The sequence below is a fragment of the Parus major genome, chromosome 7 (genome assembly GCF_001522545.3).
Source record: "Parus major isolate Abel chromosome 7, Parus_major1.1, whole genome shotgun sequence".
NCBI classification, from domain to species: domain Eukaryota; kingdom Metazoa; phylum Chordata; class Aves; order Passeriformes; family Paridae; genus Parus; species Parus major.
In genome coordinates, this window is record NC_031776.1 from 30,442,708 (window position 1) to 30,464,505 (window position 21,798).

At 43.8% G+C, this 21,798-nt stretch overlaps 1 protein-coding gene across 1 annotated transcript in view; it reads left to right on the forward strand.

The window, feature by feature from the left end:
* The window catches only part of GPR39 (G protein-coupled receptor 39), a 73,806-nt gene that overhangs the window by 50,552 nt on the left and 1,456 nt on the right, over positions 1–21,798 (forward strand). The window lies entirely within an intron of this gene.

A 21,798-nucleotide genomic window follows, 5' to 3' on the forward strand; every position in this document is an offset into this window, starting at 1 on the left:
TGTTGGTATTTTTTCTGGGTTCATTGAAATTTCATTGGCATTAATCAGAGATGTGACCAGAGAGCAATATTGTTCCTTGGGTTATAGAACTGAACAGAAATATTTGCATGAGCCAGAACCATATTTTTTATCAAGTTTTATATGTTTAAGTTGTAAGGAATTTTTCAGCATGGCAGAAGAATGTACAGATCATTGTTTGGGCAGCTTGCAATCCAGGTTTTATTCAGGTGATTAAGCATATTGTTCCCATGTGACTAGTAAAGGAAAAATACGGTGCAGTCTTTCCTCACTTATATCTGTATCATCATCTTATGCAATAATTTTTCAAAAAAAGGGTATTTAACATATTTTTTAACAGATGAGCCATTCCATTATCTTCAGTTGCAGGCTCTGTGGGTAAGACTTGCCATTATTGCAACCCAGAAACATGCAGCTGGAACTGGATTACATTAACCTGTTTATGAATGAGATTATTTGTAGGGCAGCTACAACCCCAGATCCTTTCTGCATGGGAACCTGAACAGTTTAATGGTTTGTGGATTGAATGCAGATAATTTGTGTGACAAATAATGCAGGATAATTCCAGCTGCTGGGATCTGATCTTTCCAAGCGTGTGCTCTGCTGGGGTGTCCACATTCTCCTCGGTGGTTTGGATATTGCAGGGCTGCGAGCATGGAGGCAAGAGCTGGCAGGGAGACAAACAGGGAGGGATTCTTCCTCTCAGCCTTCCTCTTACTCTGGGGTGTAAGAGCTCGGGTAACGTGGCCAGCAAGGATAAGCAGCTCTCAGACAGACACCTCTGTGCTCTGGTGCTGGGATGCAAACAGGCAGGGCAGCCCAAGGCACTGTCTGCTGCCAGCATGTCTGCCCAGGGAAGTCTGGGCTTTAGAACCCAAGTCTGTCCTCTCCTAGGTGGACTTGAAATAGAATAATAATAATAATAAAAAAGTCTTTCTGATGCTACTAGCTAAGAGGGACAGGAGAAACCTTTGCAGCATTACAACACAGGAAAGTTAGAGTTTTTTTCACTGTTGGTTTTTGAAAAGGGGAGGAAAAAAAGCACTCCAGTGCAGGAGGGTGTTAGAAAGGACGATGTTCTTAGTTTAAAATAGCCCCAGAAAGCAATTACTCCTCTTGTGGGAAGTGCAGGATTCCTAGGAACTTCTTAAGCCTGTCCTGCAGGTACAAGTGTGCCTTTTAAAGTTTAACCTGCTCTGTGAATCCTGCTGGGAACCCTGTTTTCTCTCCTTGGCTTTGTTGCTGTATCTGCAGCTTGTCTGAGTGATACCAGATTGCAGGAAAGAAAAATTGACGTTACAACTTGGAATAAAGTCTTCTTCCCTGTGCAACACAGGGGGCTCGTGTTTTAGAGATAAGGCTGGCACCTTTGGCTCCAGCACTGCCCCTGAGTTAATGATTAGCATATCCCAAATGCAGAACCAGGGCAGTGAGCATGGTGCCAGCAGGAGATACTGGAGGGATGAGTTGCCTTTGACATGACATCAGCTGTGAGCTGAGGGCCAGAGCTGGTATTTAGTGCCCGCAGCAACCTCAGTGTTACTTTGAGCGCTTTCCCTCTGCTTTCACTGCAGGTTTTTATTCCAGCCATTAATTTATATAAGATCCTAAGGGATTGGGAGAAACAAGGGAATATAATTCAGCCCAAATACCTTGCTATGGGCTCAGGCTCTTGTTCCTTGCTGCTTAGCAAAGTGACAGAGGATTTAACATGCTGTGGGACACGGCAGGTGCAGTGTTTCCAGGTATGCATTACCTGTTCAGTGGGTCCCAAACCTAGCACGTGAACAGTCCAGCCCTTGTGCATTTGAAAAATAAAAAAGGAAAACAAAAATTGAAGAAGTAAAAAAAAGAAGTGAAGGAAAGAAAAAAGAGAGAAAGAAAAAAACCCAAACAACCCTGTGTGTACTGCTTTTGAGCACATTTTAACATCTGGAATAGCCAACATGTGTAGATCATGTTCATCATCTTCCTAATCAGCACTTTCCTTAATGAGCTAATTGGTGGCAACAAGAAGTGGCTGCATGAATTTGGTGCAGCCAGCTGCTGCACAGTGTCTGCCTGGCATCATGGCTGTAAGTGCTAAAATCATCCCACTGCACAGCAGCACATCCTCTCACAGTCTCAGAGCCCCTGCTCTGCTCCCTGTCTGTCATCCTGGGCTCCCACAGCTCCAGGAGGGCTTTTTTTCCCCGGAAGAGCACTCAGGGCACCTCTGTGGCCTCGCTCCTTGCTGCCCAGAAGCAGGCAGCTGTCTCCCCTCAGTGCCTCTCATCTGCACTGGCAGGATAAAAGTCAATGCGCTGTCCTTTTAGACAGAAAAAAATATCTCCGTGCCTGACAGTCCGTGCACAATGGATTTTGTGTCTGCACCATCTCAGGGTGTGGGGTTTTGTCTGTTCCTCTGTGCAGAGGGAGATGGTGGGAGGACCAGGATTCTGGGGAGAAGGGGCAGCTGCAGGCTTGCACTGGGGTGCAGGAAAAGGTGGGGAGGTTCAAAGCAGATCAGCACACACCAGGTTCCTTCTGGCATTGCTTGTGCAGGGCCAAACCAGGAGAGGAACAATGTCTAAACAATTCTGGGTCCAGAAAGGAGAGGCACTAAATCAGAGAGGGGTTCAGAAGGGAAGAGATGCAAATTCCCCCTTCCTGCACTTGGGGATTTGGGGCACAGGGACTGTCCCATGCAGCTAGGGCAGCATGCAGTGGGCATGCAGGGCCAGATGGGGATGGGGCAGAAGCTGGAGCACTCCCAGGATGATTGGTGGTTGGCTCTGTGGGCTCTCAGGGCCCTTGATCCGCCCCTGTCACCCTTGCAGGGTGACACCCATGGGGCAGTGACAGGACACAGTGGGGCTGTCCCTGTGCAGTGCAGTCCCTGGCACAGAGCCTGTGCTCTGCTCCATCACCACACAGGCTTCCCTCTGGGAGCACAGACTGAGCCTGAATGAAAGCACTTTGATATTTTATATATATTGGAGGACTTATCATTGAATAATTTTGTCCTTAACATGGTGCTGTTCATCTCTATTTGTGATCTCTGGATTTCAAATGAACATGCCCTACAGAGCACGAATTTACATGGAAATTCTTACAAATCTGGGGGAAGTGCACTTTGTGTCTGCAGTTCGAATTTCTAGACCAGAATCTTCCTTCAAACATTAATCTGTACAATCCCAGTAAAAAAATTATTACCATGACAGAAGAATTTTGTTTTAAATTAGACTCTAAGGCCCAAGCTTTAGGATGGAGTCAGCCCAAGATCTTTAAGGTCTCAGTAGCTGATATTATGAGCCTATACATTTTCACATTTACCCCTCCAAACTTCCCCCCATGTCCTGTTCTGCCCCACAACATTAAAAATGCCTTGGCACCAGCAGTATTCTTCCTCTTCAGGGAACAGCCTGAAATACAGAAAATCTCTGCAAAGCAAAGTGCACATTTTATTATATAACCTCTAAATTGCAATTTGGAAAACAAACAGCTGCTTTTCTGGCTCCCTAAAGCCACTGTGAAAAGAGATATACTTTGTCTCACCAAGCCATCTACTGTTATCTGCAGTGTTCATGTTTTCAATTGCAATGATAGTATGGGATTAAGGGAGGAGAATTCCAGCCCATAGGTTAGGGAGTAAGCAGGACAAACCCACCCAGCTTTCCAGGGAGGCTCCACAGAGCCTTGCAGGAGTCTGATTTTAGAAGTTCTATGAAAGTGAAACCTGATGAACTGGAAGGACATCTGGATTACAACGCAGGCAGGACCAAGATTTTGAATTATAAGTGTGTATTGGTGCACAAACTGATAAAAATAACCAAAGCTTCTTCATTTGAGGGCTTGAAGAGGAATCATATCTTTCTAAGGTACGCTTTTATAAGCATTAAACAGCTTTTGGCACTTGTAATAATCACAAGGTCCAAAAAATTGAAGGTAGAAAATTGCCTTTTTCTGGGAAAGAGCACTGTTAATATTGAAATCGTTAAAGAAGCCAAACTGTGTGAAGGGCATCTTTATTCCCCTTTGGCACATCATGACTTCACTTCGATCAATGCAAGCTACATCTCCACGGTTTTCTTTGTCTAAACCAGCTTTGATCAACTCAATTGCACAAATTTCTCCCAGCTCCTTCAGTAGAAGGGATGTGTGCACTAGGCTGGTGGCTGGTGACCTGTCCTTATCCACACGACCTTTATGATGAAGAAACAGGATTTAGAAATGAGATTTTTAGATGAAGAGATAGTATTCAGGTCTCAGAGGATCAGCAAAAGGACATGGTTGTGAATTGCTGCCTGTCGCTGGAGCCGCTGGGTTTGTTCCAGCCAGCGGCACTGGGTGCCTGCTCCTTCACGTAGCCACTGGGAAAACGTGGGAATGTCATCCTTTTTGGAGAGGAGATCCATAAAGAAAGGACTGATGGAAGTCCATTTTGAGACTGTGGGCTAGGTGATCCAGGCTGGGCAGCCCAAGGCAGGAGGGGAGGTGTCAGGGGCTGCTGTTTGCTGGGAGCAGCAGGTCCTGCAGCACCAGGGAAAAGAGAGATGAGTAATGGGGGCAAGAGGGGGATTCCACAGGCACAAAACCCCACCTGCTTTTAAGGGGGCAGGGGTAGAGAGGAGGTTCAGCTTGGTTTTCATCTCCTCCTTGAACTGTTGGCTCTTCATTTCCCTCCTGAATTCCCCTCCCCAGTGGGAGCAGGGTGCCCCAGCCCTTCCCTCCCACCTGCCCTGGGCAAAGCAGAGAGGAAGCAGGGAAGGACACAGGAGACATAAAAACACTCTGGCATGCACATAGAGTAAATCAGGGTGTTAAACAAAACCTCTGCTCTCAGCTGGCTAATATTTCAAAGGAAAACATTTCAAACACTGGGAGAGATGGTGCAGTTAGCCGGTGATGCAATTACATGGCTGTAAGCTGTAGAAACTCTTTCAGTGTGGCACATATTAAACCTTTCAGAGGTAGTGCTTTGATTTTTAATTTTACGCTGTTGGCAGGCAATCAGGGTCTTTAATAGTATGGGGGCCAGAGGGAAAATGTTTCAAAACAGCAAGGATCTTATCATAGTGTGCAATTAATGAATAATTATTAAAAACCAGAAATAGCTGGAAGAGCAGGCAAGAGCTGGCAACGCAGTTCTCTGGTTTCAGGCCTATAATGAAATCTCAAGAGAGGGAAGTATGATATGCAGCTTTGTGCAATTAAAGCTAGGATTCTTTCCCCCTAGTTGAAAGATCAGTGATCTTGAAAAATATACCTGTCACTTGGGTTTGTTTTCCAGTCTTCTAATTGCCATGGTAAAGCATTAACATATAACAAATATGGATACATTCTTTTGCAAACTATGGATTTTTGGGGTTCCTTCTTTTAAGCAGTTAGATTTTTATTTTTTTTTTTTAAAATGTTTGAAAGTAAGATTTTTCAGCATAGTCTGAATATGTTAATCATGGGAAAGGAAATGCTCTACCATTATTCTGGCTGGTCAATTTGTCCAGGAAGACAGCAGAGATGAGAAGAAAAGATTCCATGTGGACGTCCACATCTGTTTGATGCTCTGCCACAGGATAGTGGTTTCTCTATGATGCTGTCCTAACACCTGTAGTGTCTTCCTATTTCAAACCCATTTTAAACAGAGCAACCAGAAGGTGCAGCTGTCACTGTGTGTTACCACCAGCCTTGTTTTTCTGATCAAAAGTGAGCTTAGAGTTTGCATTTTCACTTGAGGACTATAGGGCCTTCCTGCTTGGAAGTGGGAACAGCTGCTTTGCTTTTAAAGCTGCGTAACAAATCTAATAGTGAAATGTGCAACACTCATGTTTTGCCACTGGAATCCATTAGCCCATGGCACAGCAAGAGGGCTCTGCCATGCGGGCTCGGAGATGCATTTGCTTGAGCAGCCTCTTCCTCTGAGTGCTGAACCGCATTTGCTCTCTGCTGTTTCATTATACACGAATTAAACACAGAAAAAGTTATTTACAGCTATCAGGCATTTCTAGGTGCAATGCTGAGAGGGGTTTTTCCATGAGCTGTGAGCTAGAGCTGCTCGAGCTGTGTGTGTGTCTGTGTGTGTGTGTGTGTTTTTTGGCTGCTGTCACCCTGTGTTCCTGTCCCCAGTGTCACCCGTGGGATTGGCACTTTGCAGGAGTGTAAGACGTGGCACCTCCTGTGCTCTGGTCCCTGACTGACAAAAACAGACTGTGAGTGACTCGGAGATGCACTGAAAGGGGGAAAAACTCTCTCTGTTCCTTGGAAGGCTTTCTGGCTTGAGCACACTTTTGCATATTTATTTAGACACTTTGATTGCCACAGAGCATGGCAGCTCTAAAGAACTTCACGAGCTAGGAAGTTCTTCTTGAGAAACAATTAGATTTCCCAGACACATTGCGCTGGAAACCAATGGCACTGTCAGGGGGGATGCCAAGCTGGCTGGTGGAGGCAAGAGAAACCTGGCACAAATGAGAGGTGGCATTTTCTTGAAGCTGTTTCTACCAGATGGAAGTCGATCTTCTTTGTGCTGGTGTTTTGTTTTCTGGCCTCAGGGTTTTATCTTGCTTTAGTTTTCTCACAACACTGAAGGCCCCTCATTTCTCCAGGACATTGTTAATATGGTGTGTGTGTGTGAGACCTGTCCTGGCTGGGGGACAGAAACATCCCATGAGATGTGGAAGATGTGGATCCCCTTGTGAAAAATGAGGTTCACATATTTTTATATAGAATTTAAAAGTTTAATAGAAAGACAATTAGGAGATAAAAATAAAGTAAAGTATACAGATACGGCCGGGTGTCTCTGCATTCAGCCAAGAGAGCACACCTACTAACAAAGGATTGTCCCTTAAAAACAGAATCTTACTACACATTCATAAATTCTCATACATATTTAGACATTCATCTTAAGTTTTTGATGTTCCTTTGTTTCATTTTTAACTTGCCCCCTTCCCAATAGATCAGTCTTCTTGGCACCACTGGGTTTTACATTCTCTGATAACGGGTGCAATAAATTCCTCTCTTGGAGGGCTTGGAGTCTTCATCTGGACAAGATAATCTAAGAATACAGGGGGGTCTCTGACTATCTTTTTAGTCTCTTGGTTATATAAGCAAAAGTATTTTGTGCTTTAATATCATGTTATAGCCTAACATATATATATTATACCACTATTTCTAAGTTTCATCAATAACAGAAATAAAAGAACCTATATTAATACAACAAAGCTTTCTAACTTCATACATATAACATTAATTTTAATATTTGCAAAAAGCCAATAATATAATATGCATTTATAACACGCTGATCCTTGCTGAGCTTTGCCAGCCGTGCAGGAAGCGGCTCCTCAGGACAGACAGCTGCACACATCAGCAAATGGTCCCAGCTTGGGGCAGAGGTTCTGCTGTCCCTGTTCCCAGGCTGGGTGGGTGCAGCAGGGGTCCAGCCAGTGCTGGCTGCCCACAAGGGCTGAGCCCCATGTGCTCCTGTCCTCACATCACACTGGGCTTGGGAACAGGCGCCAGCAGCTCCTCCTCATCCCGGGGAAATGCTCCGAGCCCTTTTGTTCCTAAAACACCTCCTGAAGGCAGCAGCTTTTTTCTTGCTGCTTCTCCCTTTAAAGCACGGAGGCAAAGTGTGGAGTGGAGTTTGTTAGGGTGTTGTATCCGCCTTGGGCTCCTGTCATTAATGGATAATCTTGCTGGATCTGCTGTAATGCAGTGCCAGCTCAGCAAGCTCCAAGGAACTCTTGGGTAAAGTGCTCTCCATTTTGAGACCGTTTTGGCAGCTTATCACTTGATTTATCTCCTATTTCCAGGCGTGGAACTAAAGGTAAACTGTCATTGTAAATCACTAATTCAAGCAGAGTGAGTGAGCAGTGCACAGTTTGCATATTTCAATACCACTTAATTAGAAAAGAAAAATAAAAATCCCTTGTTCTGTACAAATGTTCAATGCAAATCCTTTCTCTTAGTGCTTCAGATGGGGAAAATGTTCTTTTGAGTCCCACATGTCTAACGCTGCTGCTCATCTTGTTACAACAGACTTTTAATTTTGTCCCTGGGACCAGATTGGGAAGGAGCTTTTTTTAAAGCCCTACCCAGTATGTGTCTCAATCTGGGAAAGGATCCCTGCCTGCTGCTGGCACATACACCAGCACTGACACCTCTTAACCCAGCTTTGAGCCTGCTGACCATACTTATTTATTTTTTAATTAAAAAAGGCCTTTTGTCCTTGGTAATTGTATAACTGCCCTTTTATGTCCCAGTAGTCCTAGATGAGCTTGAGCTGTGTGTCTTCCCTAAAGGTGTTCTCATTTGACTCTTGTTCAAAACCTGCTTCCAACTGCAAATTGTGCTTTTGCATGACTAGACCTTCTCCTCTACCCACCCCTGATTTCCTTAAGCCACCTTCATGAAAAACAGACTCATTTACTGGATCAGTGGGAGTAACATTTTCTTCTGGCATGCCGCTTCGAAAAATGAAGGCTCTTGATACGATCACTGCCTTCAACCCTCCTCTCTCACCATTCCCTCTTCCCTTCTTCCATTACCCTTTATACTTCTGCTGCACTGCTGGGCAGCTGCACATCCAGCATTTACATCGTGTCCCTCCCTCTGCTCTTCATCTTGCCAGCCTAAATTGCTCCAGCAACCTCATAATTTTAATCTGCAATCATTTTGCTCCAGTAGCTCATGGCAGTGCACAATCCAAACACTCCCTTTCTTTTCAGCCGGGGCTGGCTCCTGGTGTGCTGATCTCAAAGTAACTCTGGAGCTGAGAGGTTTGTGAGGAGCCAGGTGCATCAAAAGGCAGATTAAAAATTAAAGCTGGAAGACAGAACATCCCTCTTAAGACACCATCCAGTGTTTTTTTTTTTCTTTCAGCACTAGGCAGCTGGTATTTAAACACAAAGTTATAAAACAACTATCCTGTTATAAAAAAAAGTATCCTTTAGAAAAGCAAGCCAACAAACAAACAAACAATAATACCATCTTTTGATTTATTGGTGTGATTGTTTTTTTTTCCAAACATGATTTCTAGCAGGTCTTTCTAGTGTGGCTAAAAAACCCTGCATTGTACATAGGATTTTCTTGTTCAGATCAATTTGCTAAATTTTCATTTAGTTTCAAAGTGGTTCATTTTGTTGAGGCTTCATTTTGTTCAGACTAGCAGCTCAAGAGGTTTCCTGTAGCTTAGAGAGATTGCTTTTGAATTGGTACATTATTCAGCCATGAATTGTTTCTTTAGTATATGAGCAGCTGAGTGGGGCTTTTATTACAAATATGAATTTCAGTGCAGAACTATGACTATTTTTGCCAAATAAAGAATGTAAAATTAAGCACAAGTCTTCATACTATACTGAGATGCTTTTCCACACTGTGTCCATTGGGTGTTTTTTTTAAGCTCTTAGCAAAAAAATTCCTATAGGGCATGGTAATATGATTGACTGCAAACAAGATTTAAAAAATAATACAGTTTAATGTAGAAATGTGGCTACAGCAATAAGAATTGAATAAGAAGCTTTTCCTATTATCTGGAGGAGCAAGTAAGTACATTCTGTTTTCTGTGATCAGCTACTAATTAAACAGGTTTTCAGCTACATTCAGCACCTGATCCTGTTGTGAAGTTCTGAGTAGCAGGATTTCTGCAATCACTGAGGTAATGAGGTGGCTCAGGGTAGCAGAGCAAGTGCAATCTCACTGCTATGCACCAGCCTTTTAAAATATGGTTTTCCTCTGTGTTGTTTCTTGTTATTTAGCAGTGTACATGATTGCTTTTACCTACCTGGAATCAGTTTCCATCTCTGCAGGATTTTTTGCCCAATAAATTAACTTGGGTATATGGAAAGCAGTAGGAGAGAAGTGCCTGGGTTTTGAAGATGCTGCCTCTGGATTTAGGGAGATGCTGTGGATGGAATATTCTTGTAGCAAGTCTGGTGACATTATTTACTTGGTGCTTTAATTGGAGGCCCTTGTGTGTTCCAGCTGCCTCAGTGGGGAGGTGGAGGAGCCCATCAGTGCCCCAGAGCAGATTTCCTGCTCTGTTTTTCTCTAGCAGGCTTCAGCCACCGAGAGAGTTTCCCCTGACTTCAGGGGTGGGAGGCAGGGTTTGGAAGGGCATCTTGCCACCCCCACCTCAGCTACCCAGGGGTCACTGGAGCACCAAGTCCTGGCTCTTGGCTCTCTGGCTTCAAGGAGAGAAGAATCCATTTTTACTCTGCTAGCATAGGAGAGAGCTCCTTGTCCTTTGCTCTTTGACTTACTGGTCGAAGAAGTTTCTTGTCATATGGGAAGATGATTTGTGCTTTTTGAGTTAATCTCTTGAATACTTTGAGAAAAATTAGCTCCATTATCTCTTGGGAGTTAGGGTCTCACTCATTAGTAGGTAGAAACCTTACAAAGTTCAAAAGGAGGTATTTGAAAATCTCTTTCCAAGATGTCTTAGTTGATTGTAAGAGAGAAAAACTGAGCAGAAAAACTTATTTCAAAGGAAGAGACCATTCTGAAAAGAGGACCAATAATGAAAGTCCAGTGGATATAGCTGTGTTAACAGGGCCAGAACAGCTACTTAATTACATAGCAATGTCAGGAGCAATAGGATTATCTATTTCTGTCATGGTCTGGGTCAAACTGAAGACCAGCAGTTGAACTTAAAGTGCCATATAAATGCATAGGAAAGTTCCCAAATGCTTATAATCACCCTCTCAGTTGCTGTGAATTCTGATATTTAATGATCTTCTTTCTCTCTTTCACAGTTGTATTTTTATTATATGTGAAAGGGTTATTGTAGAAGTCTTTTCTCTTCACCCGTGTCCTGTGTGTCCACAGTGGGAGCCAGCTGCATGAGGCTGGAGGAAGAAATATATTTTATAATTTACAGTAGGGTAAACTTATTTCTTGCTAAAATCCTCTGCATCCTCACTGTGTTCCAAGAAACACCATATTTATCACTGGATTCCAGAGTTTATGTTAAAAATGGCATAATGGAATACAATTCTATATCTTGATTCTTGCTCTTTGTTCATAGAGTTTCCTTCAAAAAAAGCACCATTTTGTTCCTTCATTTTCTGGAAGAGAGGGATAGAGCAAGCTGTTGGCTACTTGGAGCTGAAGCTTAATTAGTTTTCTCAGGTCTGCAGGAATATCTTATGGTTCTTAGTGTTTCTTGGAAAGGTGCTACAAAAGATAGAGAGAGCTGCATGCTCCAATTCCACCTGGAATACTCTGGTTAGCTGTGGATTCACCTCAAGGAAATAAAAGAGAGTTAAAAGGCCAGCAAAATGTACCCTGTACAGCTTGGATAAAAGAAAGGAGCACACAGTGTTTTTTTTCCAAAACATTAAATCATTATAAGGGAGATTATTTCAAAAAAATTCTATGCACCAAAGTGAGCTGACATCTTTTGCTATGGCTGAGATCCAAGGCTGAGGTTGTGTTGTGGGGCAGAGGAAGAAGCCCTGGCTGATGTCTGTTGTCAGCTGCCCCCCTGAGACATTTTGGAGGTCCCCAGCAGCTTCTGGAATCAAAGTGCAAATATCACAGCACAGACAGCAGGCTCTCAAACCAAACGGTGTCTGTGTGCTGGGTGAATCCATGCCCAGGTGTTTACCTGGATGCCATTTGCACAGCATTTTTACCTTCTAACCTGGTGTGGGAAACTTGGAATTAGGCTGCTGCCAAGGCTGTGCTGAGGGGGGAGAATGCTCTTCAGCTTGTATATATATATATTCCTTGAAAGGGTGACAGGTTTGCACTTACTGCAATTCTCTGGACAGCTCCAAAATGTAAATAAAAGGAGATTCAGGTGTTAACAGAGAGGAAACTTCGCTGAAATCAAAATACTACAGCTCCCTGAACAGCCTTCTTGGAGGGACGCTGCAAACAAGCCCTGTTTGCCTGGGACATTTTCCTTAGAATGATTTCAAGGAGCTTTGCCACTACCCAGGGGTTTGATCCAAATAATCAAAGGTTAGGCCTAATTTAGAAAATAAAGCTGCCTCGTTGCTTAGCATTTACTTTGTTTCCCCCACTGACTTGCTAGCCAGGACACAATTCAGAGTCAATCTAGAATTCAGCCTTTGTTCTCCTGCAGGGCTGGGATTGCCACTGGAGATGGCTGAATCAGAGATTCCTCCTCTCCCCACCCTTTCCAAAAGATTCCTGACTGCCACCACCAAACACCCCATTCCTCACCCTCCTGCAGGTTATGACAATGACTGTTCTCAGGGACAGAGGAGAACAAAGAAGTGGCCTTCAGCCTGAAAGCTGAGCCCCTGAGCTGTCAGCCTCATGCCAGTGGTGCCACAGCTGCTTTGTGAATTTCTGCTCTTCCATTCCCTGGCTCCTGCTTCCTGTTGCAGATTTTGGTTGGTGGAATTTGGAGAACTACACATGATTTTGATGGCAATTTGCTTTGGTTTCTCTTCTCACTTAGGCTGCTGAACATAAACTCCAATTGCATTTGTTTTTTAAAGCAGCTGGCAAGCATGATCGTGCTGCCATTTGTGCATCAATAATTCCATTTTCATCTCACTTGCTGAAATAAAGCAAGTTTTATTCATTTGCAAGTTTTTAGCACAAAAATCTGACTTGTGTATTGATAATGCCTCTCTCATTTAGGAAGAACTTTGCTGATCCCCCATGATGATCAGTTCCATATAACATATATTTAAAGCCTGTCTTTCTGGCAGAGCTCACAAGTATCTGATATATCTGCAGAGCTAATAGAGCATGGTTCTGTATTTGTATTCTGCAGTTGATTGTTCAATGATTTCTCCTGCTGAATTGCAATAGATGAGCTGTTTAATGTTGCAACGGCTCATTTTGTAATGTAAAAACAAAAAAAACCTCTCAATTCCAAATTGTGTTTGCTGGTTAGAATGCAGAATTTAAATGAGATTTATATGGAAGATGTATTTTTCCCATTGTTTCGCCAATGCAGAAGGAAAACAGGTCTTCACTCTTTCTAAAAGAAAATCAAAGCAACCATGGTAAGAATTTGTTTTGCAAGAAAGAAACATCAATAAAAACTAAACCTCTTCCCTTCTACACATTGCAGTCCATATTAGTGATTTTTAAAAATGCTTTCTCAATTCAGAAATAACAATTTCCAATAAGCAGGTTTTTCCTGACAGCTGGAATGTTGAAATTTCTAAAAGTGAGCACTTTATATTTATTTTACCGTTATGTCTTCTGCTGCCGAGTCTATGAATATTTCCACAACATTCTTGATCTTCCTTTCACCAAAGTAGCCCTGATTTTAAAGGGGCTTTTATGTTTTACTGGTGAACTCTGCTCATGAATGGCAATGGAGGGCTCAGAAGCAGATGCTGGATTTTGTCTTTTATTGACAAACTGCACGAGATGGGCACCTGAATGAACAGTCAGCCCTCACTTCAAATGCCAGGTTGGTATTTATTGTACGATCATGACTGTTTACCCACCTGGGTGAGGGAGGGCACCCAAGAGGACAAGGGAGTGTAGGAAATTCTGCTGGCTTTTATGTTTGGGGACAGCCTTGGCTCTGTCCAGAGGGTTGGGGTCCCAGGCAAAGTGCTGTGGTGTGCTGGTGAGTGACCTGAAGGACAAACCTGTGCTCGTGGGCTCCCCTCATCATGGGGGTGCAGCCTCAGCACTGAATTAGCCACTTACAGCATTATAGAATGTTAAATAATATAAAGTAAAAAATATATATAAAATAGATATAAAGAATATCTATAAAATATATAAAAATATAAAAATATAAATATAGAAATGTATATAAAATATAAATATAAAGAATAATTAAAGAAGCATCATCTCTGTGCACAGTTGTGCACCTTTAGGACTGAGTTACAGCTGATGAGGAGTGCTAAGATGGAGTTTGGTGTTGTAAGATTAACGTTGAAGAGCAAGATAAATCTCCAGTGTCGGGTCCATCCTGGTGTCACTGGCATTGGCTCCACTGGACATGGGGGAAGCTTCTGGCAGCTCCTCACAGCAGCCATCCACTGCCAGATCCTTGACATGCAAACCCAACACAGAGTATTAAAACTGACACAATTCCTTCTGGTTTTACGAGCATGTCTGGTTTTTACAAGCATGTCACGACTTTAATCACTATTTCGCAAAACGTCTGCTGACGTTCAAAACGATACTCCTGTCATGAAACCTTTTCGAGTGTTTTTAGGCTTTTTCTAGTGTTTGTACTGCGAAATGACAGTATTTAAAAATATTTGAGAAGCAAAACTTGACCCTGCTAGGAACTGAAGATAATTGTCAGACATTTTAAATTGCTAAGAAGTAAAACTGTTAACACTTGCGTCCTCACTAATTATGTTCTGCATATCTGTGTTCCCCTGGCAACTTCTGGTGCCTCTGGTTCCACTCTAACTGAGGGCTGTGGGCTGCTAGATGATGGTGCAAAGTAAAAATAACTTATTCTTCTGAAGAGCAATGCTTGTCATTGCTTGTGGAGAAGTGTGTGATAGGATCCCCCTAAGCTTTTATGTTTCAGTGCTGCAGAAAAGATTTTGCTGTAGTGCCCTGCAAGTCCCAGATGTGTGGATCACTGATACACAGACCTGGCAATTTGTTTCAGCTCCATGTAAATGTCTCATTAACTTGCTGTTTAATGTCAGTGTTCGTGTTTCTCAACCCAATGTGCTGTTATCAGCTGCAGAGAGCCGAAGTACAATGGATACTGAAGCACCATCACTCTGCAAGGAAGCTCAGGTGTTCTCCTAGGCAGGTTCCCTCAGCATGGGCTTCTATTTAAGGTCAGGTTTCTGGAAACACAAAACTGGCCTCACTCTTTTCCAATGAATCACTGATGGGATATTGCTGTGCTTCAGCCAGCCCAGAGCAGCTCTCTGTGGCCAGTCAAGAGAAGTAAAGTTTGTGTGGCAGGGCAGGGAGGTTTGCTGCTCCTGAATGGAGCAAACTGCTGTGTGGTGCTGGGGTTTCAGCCAGAGGGAGGAACTGTGAATGTGCTTGGTATCCCTGGTTTGGCTCAATGACACCACACTTGGCCAGAAGCTCTGAGCAGCCAGCTTGGTCTCAGTGATCTCATGGCACCCTTAAGGGGATTTAAGGCAGGAGAGTTAGTCCAGTCCAAGTGAGATGCACATTTTGGATTCTGCAGCATCTGCTGGGCCTCAGTGATGATTTACGTAGTCACCTGTGAAATGAAGTGTCAAAAGCAGCAGCAGATGATATTCTGGTACCATGGGGCAAATACTTGTGAGAAATTCTTCTTCATATACCTGACAACTCCAGTTATCTACAGAAGCTTTAAATAAAATAAAAAATACTGTGTTGTCAGTGCCCCACATTGAACACATTGCTGTTCTGAGCAGAGAATGGCCACTTACAGGAGGAGTTCATGTATCACTTTAGCATTTGGGATTTAGCGAGACTTTTAATGGTGGCTTCAGCTGGAAGAGACACAACTTTATGTGCAACAGAACAGCAATACATTTATTAAAATCTTGCAGGTTTGGTTAATTTGTTGCCCCAAGAGGCAGCTTGTTCTTCCTCAGTGCCTTTCATTTATTGCAGCGGTTGCTGGGACAGCGCTCTCCTGTCACCCGAGCGTGCTCGCTAATGAGACGTGGCCTCAGTGCTCAGCACCCCTGGAGCTGGGAGGAGCATAATGAGCATGAGATGGCCCCAAATGCCTCTGAAGGCTGTGGGACTTGCTGGTCCATTGGTTTTTTGCTGGAAGCTGTCGATGGGATGTACATGGAGCTGGTTTTCAGCCGTTTGTCCCAGGCCATATGTTTAATCCTTCCACAGCATTTACAACAATAACGAGTTTGTTGCTGGCTTCTGTTCAGTTCAAACCCATTCTGAGAAGGGCTGTGGGGTGTTTGCCAGAGCCTCTCTGTGCACACTTAGAGATTTCCTGCCTGTGCTGGTGGCAGAGATGTTGTCTCACTCTCTCCTTTGCCCCTGGTTCCCCTGCAGAACCAGCAGAGGCAGGGGCAGGGGGCTGATCTCGGTTTTGTGTTGCCACTGGCACAAGTGTTTGTGGTCTGTAAGTGAGGTGGCTCCACAGCAAAGGCAGAGAGCTGCTGATGTGCAGCCATGAGGAATTCCCTGCTCTCTGAGGAGGCTGCACACACCAGAGCCAGTGGCAGAGCCCACAGGGAACCTGAGGGTCTCCCTGCTGCTTAGAAAAACTGAACAGGAAATGGGAAATCCCTGGGAGATAGACACTGGCCATTCTCAATTTTTCTCCCTGTAGTTACTGCCTGAGTAGGGCTAATTTACTTATTGCCTTCTTGTCTTACAGAGAAGCATTTCTAAGAGGCAAATCTGTGATTCTGAAAGCGGAGGATAAAAATAAAGAGAATTGCTGAATAACTTGAGCTTATAGAAAATGCATGTAGCAATGCATGTATTGACTTGTTTCAGTGAATATCAAAATTTATTATCCCTTGAACTAAATATTGACATGGACAAAGCAATATCAATATTTATCTCTCAGGTTAATACATTTTATATTCGCTACAGCATACATCAGTTTGTGCTTATTATTACTATAATGTTTGTCCTTCAGCAGAAGAAACTTTCATGTGGTTGAGAGGGGCAAGGGAGAAGTGTGTATTAGTATTCCTTTCCTGTTTTTAATCTTTGTCAGAAGTTTATCCTGCCCATGGAGCACAGTTCTGCCCTCATTCAAGCAAAACCCTCACCACTGGTTGTGACACTGTGCACTGAATACAGATTGGGTGGTGGGGTTTTGGGAAATGGGAGATTAATGGTCATGAGTACACTCATAAGGGCAGTGAAACCACCCCTTCTGTTTTATAGACTTGGTGGTGCTCCCTGCAGTGACTCTGTACCCAGGAGCTGCCTCACTGCCCACCCAAATGGGGACACAGAGCCTGGGACACGAGGGACGAGACTTTGATCTGACAGCTGTGAATCACTGCCTGTGAAAGGATGCTGCCAGTGCTGGACAGAGGCACACAGGCACATCTGACAGGAACCTGTGGCAGGCTCATCTCACACCTGTGTGACGTGTGAGTGTGTCTGTGTGCCAGCTGGGGCTGGAGTTGTGGGCACTCTGGTGCCACAGAGAACTCAGCAGCCTGCTTGGGCCTTCTGCAATTGTGTGTGGGCAAGAGGAGTGTGGCCACTTCTGTGTCTGGAGGATTGATTATCCCTCGGATCTGTCCCATTGCCTTTTTCCCCTTTAGATCTTAGAGAGCAAGGCAGAGGTTTCCTAGAGAGATGATGACAGGCTGTACAAAAAGGATGAAGGCATGACAGCACTGAATATCACAAGACTAATTTAGGATATACAAAAGCCTTTTATGATTTGTGCTATGCAGACCCTTTTATGTGGAGATACCAGCTCTGGCAGAAACGCTGCAATTTCCACTGAAGCCTTGAAGAGCTATTGCAGTTCCTCTGTGGATCTTGCTTTTAAACTTTCTGACCTTAAACCCAAGGGAGACAATGGGGGAGGCAATGATGGGACTGGGAGCAGAAGGTGTGTTTCTGTTTCCCACCCTCCCACACACCCTTCTGCTCATCAGCAGCTCAGTGCTGTCACTTTCTGGACAGTGGCTGACGCCAGGTACTCACCTGGAGCTGTTAAAAGCTGCAGGCTTTGGTCTGAAATTCTACTCAGCTGCTTGAGGAGCAGAGACAATGCTCCAAACTCTTCCCTGTCCAAAGAGGAACCAGTGGGAGATCCTTGAGACTGGAGAACATGGAGCACTATCCCCTCCTTGAGGTGCCTGCCTCAGTTTCCCACGCCGAGGCAGAGCAGCCTGCAGTGCTGCCATTGGGGCATCACTCTGCCCGGTCTCCTTGCTGCACTTGGAAGCCAGACTTGCAGCAATGGAAGTAACAGCTGTTTGTAAAGTGACATTTCAATGACAATTGTAGGGAGACAAGAAGCATATGGCAGCTGAGTCCTCGCATGCAGGGAGCTGCAGCAGCAGAGGCACGGAGCAGCTGCAGATGCCGGAACACAGCGCTGCATTGATCTGCAGTGGGGAAGGTCATCTCAGTGATTGAGGACTGCATTTCACACCTTGAGTCTTCTTGGAAGCTAGAAAGACAATAAACTAGTGTCTTATGTTCTTATTTCTAGCACAAAGCATGATTTTTGTCCTGGTTAAAATAGTAAACGTAACACAAACAGAAGCCAAAACCCCACCTCCTGAAAGTAACATTCCTAATTAGTACTTCAGGCTTTGCTTTTTTTCCTTCTCCTCAGTTATTAGTGGCTGATTTTGAGACCACTGAGACCCTGATGAGTGGGAAGGTATCTTTGCACATGCTTTCAAAGCCGTTTGTAGCAGAATCCAGTAGGGACCAAGTGCTTTCCTTATGATTAGCATTGCTTTATGATGGTAAACTTAATAATTAAAGGTGGTCTTATTTTCCTCTGTTGTGACTTCTTGGCACTTCTGATGTGCTGTTTGAAGACTTTGTGACTAAGCATTAGTGTCATGTTGTGCCTTTGAGTATAGTCAGGCCAAATACACAAAAGTGAAACGAAGGCTAAAACAAAGCTCTTCCTCTGAACCAAGTGCATTTCTGCCTGCACTTGACTCACAGCTCAGTAACCATATGCTTATATTCCACTGACAATTGCCATTTAAATGTCAGTTTACAAGCAGATGCTGAGAGCCCGGCTTTGTGTCATTAATTACATCCCAGAGAGGCAAAGTCTGAGGTCTAACTGTGTTTTGGGCTGCCTGGGACAGGGCAGCAGCAGTAGCAGCAGGGTCTGGCAGACCTTGACCCACCAGGATGGACAGGGTTAAACGCACAGGCAAGGTCTGTGTACCTGAGGCACCAACAGCCTCGGTTAAGGGGCTGTGGCAGCCAAAGGAAACCTGTTCTTGGCACTGTCTGGTGGCTATTATGATCATGTTGACAATTTCAGGCTTTTTGGGATGCCTGGCAGCAGCCAGGATAGAGGCAAAACACTGGGTCATAAAAGGAGGCAGATTTAAGTGCCCAGGTACAGAAAAAAAACCCACAAAAATCCAGTCAACACAAGAAGAAGGGGAAGGGTGAAGGAAGTCCTCTCTACCAGACATCTGCACATATTTAAAATCCTTCCCAATAAAATTCATAATGAATTTAATTCAGTCCCCTATGGCCCAGAGGAATTTTCTGAGTAATAAAAAAGTATTGCTAAGGGATAGATGACTGCCAAACTCTTATTCTCTGCCAGCAATGAATATTTATACTATTGGCACTTAAATGCTAGGTTTATTTTACTACATAAATGATCCTTTGTCACATATTAAGAATTAATACTGTGAGATTGACTTTTGGGAAGTTAGAATAATGATTCCCAAATTTAAAGTGTTGTTAAATTTGTATGTTTTGTTTGTTAACAGGCCTGGGCTGGATTTCAGATTAAAATAGTAGTAGGATGTGGTAATTCCTATTTTGAGGTAAACTGTTTTGTGGGTTTTTTATGGTTTAGCTTTATAATGTAGTTTAAGTCAAGGATCTCTTCATGTCTTTTGTTTTGTTTTGTTTGCTACCTTGAAATATCTAAATCAATGTTAAATGAATTCTAAGCTCCTTACTTAAAGGTTGAGATGTTCTCACTTACAGAAGGTAACACAAGGGCTCCTGGCTTCTGCTGGCATTTTTCTAGTGCCCTTCTAAAGATTAAACTGGAATGATTCAAATGTGACTTGGAAATTTCAATCACCAGTGATGAAGGTTGCAGAACCACAGCATTACTTTGTTTCTAAACATTGTTATTCCATGGAAGATAAAGCTCTGCTCTGCGTCACTTCCATGCAGTGGTCAGAAAAATGGGGGGGAAAAAAGCAGAGCTACTGATCTTTTTCCCTTTAATGAGTGGCAGGCAAAGTTGGACATGAGCTGAAAGGTGAAGAATTATTCCTATCAGACAGCAAGCTCACAGGAGAAACACATCAGTGCTGGTGTAAGATTCAGTGTGGTTTACATTCAAGCTGGTTAAGGCTGTTCAAGAAGCTTGGCACACTGCAGCACAACACAAACTCCTCGTGTCCAGGATGAAACCAGCAGCAGCTGAGCACAGAGGCTTCCCGAGGTGCTCTTCTGCCGTGGTTCCGTCTACTCCACACTGCCATGCCAAGTGTGAAAGCTGGAAAAAATATTGTGAGTCTGTCAGCATGTTTATTTGCATGGTGCATCTCCTTCGAGTCAACAAGCATCTTTTCAAAGTGTAAAAATGAACAATTAGTCATCCCAGGAAAACAACAGTTTTGCAGACATCCCCTCCCTCCCCCTGAAAGACAAAACTCACTGCGCTGCACAAGGGCACACGCAGCTCATTTTTCACTTGCTGTACACACTACCAAATACTCAGCTCTCCAGAACAAAAGGGTCTGAAGAATATAAGGGGGTATCTTAAGCACTTGGCAGTTTGAATTAAAAAGAAAGATCAATGCCAAGGAATTCAGATAGAAGCTGAAAAAAAATCAGACATCTCAGAGCAATGCAGTTGGGCTTTAAAAGTGAATGCACGCATTGTTTGCTCAGTTTTTCGCAGCAGCATTCATAATTTAGGAAACTATTAATCAGCATGATGAAGTATCCTGTTTCTAAGCAAGAAGAAAAATAAAATTAAACTGTACAATACAGCTTACTTTCTTCTCTCTTGAAAGAGATCTTCTGGTAAAATTTGATGAGAATTCCACAGATCTGGGCTTGTGAAATTTGTGTTTAAGTTGTACCAGAGAAAAAGCCCCAGTGAAGCAACAGAATCCTTCCACAGCCTTTTCATAAGGCTCATCACAAGTCACTGCTCAGGGGGCCTTATTTTCTTTTGGCCCATGCCAGGACTGATACCCTATAGCTGTTAAGCTGACAGCAGGAAAAGAGCGCTGAAGGCCACAAACATTTGCAGGATTAATGCAAAATTCAGATCAACGTTTGACAGAGGCACAGCAGGTACAGAACAGCGAGGCAAGGCGACAGGGGAAAAGCAGGGCAGCAAGCAAAGGGACAGGAAGGGAACTGTGGGACTGAGAGCAAAGAAACAGTGGCTGAGAGTTATAATAGGCAAAGAACTGAAAATGGCAAAGGTTTTGGCAATGGATTTACTGCTGGCCTGCCAACAACAGCCCTCCAGGTTCTTAAGCCAGTGCTGTAAATTTAAGATCCTGTACTTCCCCATCCCAACGAAGTTATTCCAACAGTAAGTGACTTCAGAAGCAAGAGATCCAAAGCACAGGTTTTATTTGGTAGCTCATTCAGGGAGATAATAAATTTCTTAAAGTAATTATCCCTTTTATGAATTTTTTTTTTTTTACAGGTATTTCATACCTTTTCTTTGCTTGGGGGTACTGGTGGTGAGAAATTGGACATACCCTGATGAAGCCCTGGCAGTTTCAAAGTTACAAAAATCTTTCTTCTATTTTCTGCCTCCTTTTCCTGCTACATTCACATCTTCCTGCTAGTGAAGCATCCTTTTCCTGGCTTCAAAAACCTGCTATTTCCGACTGGCATTGCTACAGTGACCCGTGGGGCAATGTGGCTCAGCCTAGAGGAGTAAGAATTGAACAGCTTCTGTGCTGCTGTTGGGAGCAGAGCTCAGGCTTTGGATGAGGTTAACAAGGTGACACAGAGAGAGCTGCCCCACCAGAACACTCCCTGCCGTGGGGAAACAGCCAGGCTGCAGCTTCTGCTCCCTCCCAGCGTTCGTGTAAGGCACGGTTCCTGCAGAGAGAGAAGCAGAGAGGGGACAGTGAGCTGGCAGCTGCACTGCTGGGTGGCAGGGGAGCAGCGGCAGGAGCGGCTCTGCGTACCTGGGATGTCACACACGGTGTCAGGACTCGCAGGGCTGGC